Here is a 4,109-nt window from a genome sequence, read left to right on the forward strand (position 1 = left end):
ATGGAGAAACGCCAAATTGCAATCTCCTCCTATTCGGAAAAGGATAAAGGTACCCTTTCAATACAAACACCTTGTTCTGAGTCTGTCCGCCGAGGATTAGACTGTGACAGAGCAACCAAGTTCTGAGTCTTCCCATCTGAGAGACAAACAGTTCACCAGGTTCTGAGTCTGTCCGGCCCAAAGAGGCAGAAGACACACAGAGACATTTGCAACAAGGTTAAGCTCAGGATAGCAAACCTTCACTTCAAGGTTCCTTCATCTGCGTGTTCCAGATTAAGGACCTTCTGCACCAACTTCAGGGCCTCATCTGCGTGTTCCAGATTTTAGGACCCTTTGGTGCCCCAGGAGATCAGCATCCCACAGATCTTCGTGTTCAAGGCTGTTGAAACGGATTCCAGCTCCTTTCTTCACTGCACTGACTCCCAGCAAAACCAGTGGAAGAATTCATCACCATCGGACTGCTTACTCAACCACGTGGAACGTAAATATCACTTAACCAAACCTCTTTCTAGAGACCTTGGCATTGTTGTATATTATCAGTATATGATTTTCTAATTTACATTACAAGTAATATAACTGATGCTAGTTAATAACAAATAATCTTTTGTTTATTTGTTTGATACATAATAAGGTTCTTCACCTTAATTTCAGAGAAACAACAGTTTATCTTTCCGTAAGATAACGTATCTCTTCTGTAGCCACACTTAAATTACTCACATGTATTTTATGCATTTTACGCACTTTATTCCTTTATCATTCATTGTATTCATTTAGTAGTTGTGTTAATTGTTCTGTTTATCTTTTGTTAATAAAATCTATTTTATTACAATTGTGTCTTCCTTGTGCTGATAAAGCAGAAAAGGCTCTACAAGTTAGAAATCTCACCAATCTTTCAGATAAATCAGCTGACCAACTCTTCCCCCTTTACATTCATTATAAATGACTGGACAGCCTCCTATTCGTAGTGATCTCATACAGCCAAGGTAAAAGACCTTGACTAATGTCCCAAAACGAACTGGGGGGAAGGTGGTCATCTGATGTACTCATAACCACACCTTAAGTGACGTGTGATCCAAAAATCACAACGTCAGCGGTGACATCCCTGGTGAAAAAAAAGTATACTTTATTGTATTTCAAATATATTCTCTTTTCCGATAGTATATTAGAAATATACTTATAAAAAAGTACCATTTCTAAATATATACAAAATATATTAGCATCATATTTTCACAATACAACTTTTAACACACTTTAAAATAATTGTATTTTCATATATTTTCTAAAAATATATTTTAGAAAAATATAGTTTAAATGAAAGTTTAGTGTACTTATTTGAACATTACTTTAAAAAACATTTTTTTGTATATTTTAAACTTATGCTCGAAATTGTCATTGTTAACAATACACTAAAAGCATATTTTAAAAGTACAGAATATCAATAAGCTGAATATCAATAACCTTAAACATTATTTAACAAAGTTAAATAATGTTTAAGGTTATTTATTCATGCTTAACTGTTCAAGCTTAAGCATGAATAAATAAGTGATAATAAATTATTATTATATACATAAATTATTATATGCACTAAAACCCCATTTTTAAATATATGCAGTGTATGCTATAAGTCCTACTTTAGTTGTGATTTAAGTGTAAATATAAGTTTACACTGACAAAGAAGAATCGTGTTACAATTGTAATTGTAACAAAAATTCAAAAATCCATTTACAACTCTGTAAAAGTCTGGTCAATATTGCCTTTAATATTATCTAATAGTTTTAGCACATCCACTTTGCATGATTTGTCTCTCTAAAAACGTTTTATATTTTCCTTCTGCAAGATCAACCATGGAGCAACCTTTACTACGGCTCGAGTAACAGCTCGAGTGACAACTGCACCGACGTGAACGATCTCTTCAAGAGGTACTACCTGCCTGCCATGTACGGTGCAATCTTCATCGTGGGAGTTGTGGGTAACATCACCGCTCTGCTGGTCTATGCGCTCAAAGTTCGTCCCTGGAAGAGCAGCACCATCATCATGGTGAACCTCGTCATCACTGACCTTCTCTTCATGGTCAGCTTGCCCTTCTTGACCTACTACTACGTCCTCAACGACTCGTGGAATCTGGGGATCGTCATGTGCCACTTTACACGCTTCATCTTCCACTTCAACCTGTACGGCAGCATCCTCTTCCTCACCTGTCTGGCCATCTTCCGGTACGTGGCGATCGTGTATCCGTTGCGCATGAACAACTTCAAGCAGAAGCGATGGGGTGTGTTGGCTTGTGCCTTGGTTTAGGCCGTGACGAGTTAAGTCCAATTTTTAACCTGTTTGACCTGGTTGAAATTAACAACAAGACATACTGCTTGGACTTTGCGAGCAACAAGATAGAAAAAATCTGGCCGTACTGGGATATTTGCTTCCTCTGGTCGTGGTCTGTCTTTGCTATTGGCGCATCATTAAAACACTAAAGAAGGGTCCTCATATGGGGTGCAAGAGACGGGTTAAAGCGAGGCGTCTCACCGTGTTGATATTGACGTGCTTCGTGGTTTGTTTTCTTCCCTTTCACGTGTTACGAGCTCTGAGAATCTACACGAGACTCACTCCAGAAACCAACTGCATGCTGGACCGCTGCGCTCACACCGCCTACATTATCTCGAGGCCGATCGCTGTACTCAACATCATTTTTAACTTGCCGCTCTACACGTTGTCTGGGGACTTTAAGAAGGCCTTCATGGATCTGTTCAGATGTGGTCAGCTCATGTCGAGGACTGAGGGGGCTGAGAATGGGCTGAGATCAACAAACCCACGAGCAACATCACAAATGTGCTACGCAGCTGAGACTCAATGGCGCTATGAAATAGCCAATATATGAAGGGAAACATTGTCATCATTTACTCACTCTCTTGTCATTCCAAACCTGTATGCCTTTCTTACTTTTGTGTAATATAAAAGTTGATATTTTATAAATTAAACCTTTATATAACTTCCTGTAATATTAAGCAGTGTTCTTGTAGGACCAGAACAATAAAATAAAACCTCTTTAATCATAATATAATCACTTGAATGTACAGCCTCAGGTGGTTTCATACTTTGCATACAGGGCTTGTCATTATCCGCCAAAAGCATCCAAAGTGACTTACATTGCACTTATTATGTTTAGATGCATTTTGGCCATATAAATGCATTATTCTTTGCTGTACTGCAGCCCCACACACAATACCAGCTGCACTTTCTCCTCTCATCTCTCCTTATAGAACCAAACAATGATGCAAATCTGTTCTCTGTAAAGATGATATTGCATTGTTTCTGTACATTGGTGTATCTATGTTTTGTGGCAGTTGTTCATTACATGATTGCTTTCCTTCATACATTTTTATTTTATGATGATGGGGTAATGTAATTTGTTTGTAATGGAAGATAAACAGCAGTAGAAGTGCTTTAAATTATATTTGCATTGTGTACTTTCTTGATATGTATAGTAGTACTACATTCAAATCAGAGAAAACTGTGTTTGAATAATATCAGCATGGCACAATTGACTCTGCAGAGCGAAACTCAAGCTTCTCAACAAACAAACGGTTGCTATTTTATGCAGAACAGTTTTACTTTCAATTGATAGTCTTTGTTTTATATAACCTGCCGGAACAGGCCCATTGACACGGTCTGAATGAAGTAACTAGTAAAACAAATTCATCAGAAATGCCGCTCTTATATAACAGCGTTCCACCGCACGCCTCCAGCTGATGTTTAGATGGATTGATTTCCACTAAAGGAAGAGGAAACCTCCATCAAACACTATTGAGATACAATTCAGGGAATGTTTATGAGATTTGTGTCATAATTCATACCTCATACAGCAAGTCTTAAAATGTTTAGCATGTTATTGTGTTTTGAAACTTTTTTTTCTAATTTGCTCCAAATCAAATGAAGTTCCTTTACCGACTTCACCGTGTATTAAATATCTCATGAATCAGCTCAGATTTCATCTGTTATTCACACATGAGGAAATGCCTCTCATTCACTGGACGAAAAGGAAGAAGCAGCTTCTGCATATTTATTGTAAATAGACAGTTCTTTAGTCTCCAACGTGTTTTTAATAAACACTTCCT

The 4,109-nt window shown here is 37.5% G+C and overlaps 1 pseudogene; it reads left to right on the plus strand.

Moving 5' to 3' along the window:
• LOC137073818 (2-oxoglutarate receptor 1-like) lies at window positions 1–2,872 on the plus strand (annotated as a pseudogene).
• The last annotated feature ends 1,237 nt before the right edge of the window (window positions 2,873–4,109 follow it).

This window comes from Pseudorasbora parva, chromosome 4 (genome assembly GCF_024679245.1).
Source record: "Pseudorasbora parva isolate DD20220531a chromosome 4, ASM2467924v1, whole genome shotgun sequence".
Classification (NCBI taxonomy): Eukaryota; Metazoa; Chordata; class Actinopteri; order Cypriniformes; family Gobionidae; genus Pseudorasbora; species Pseudorasbora parva.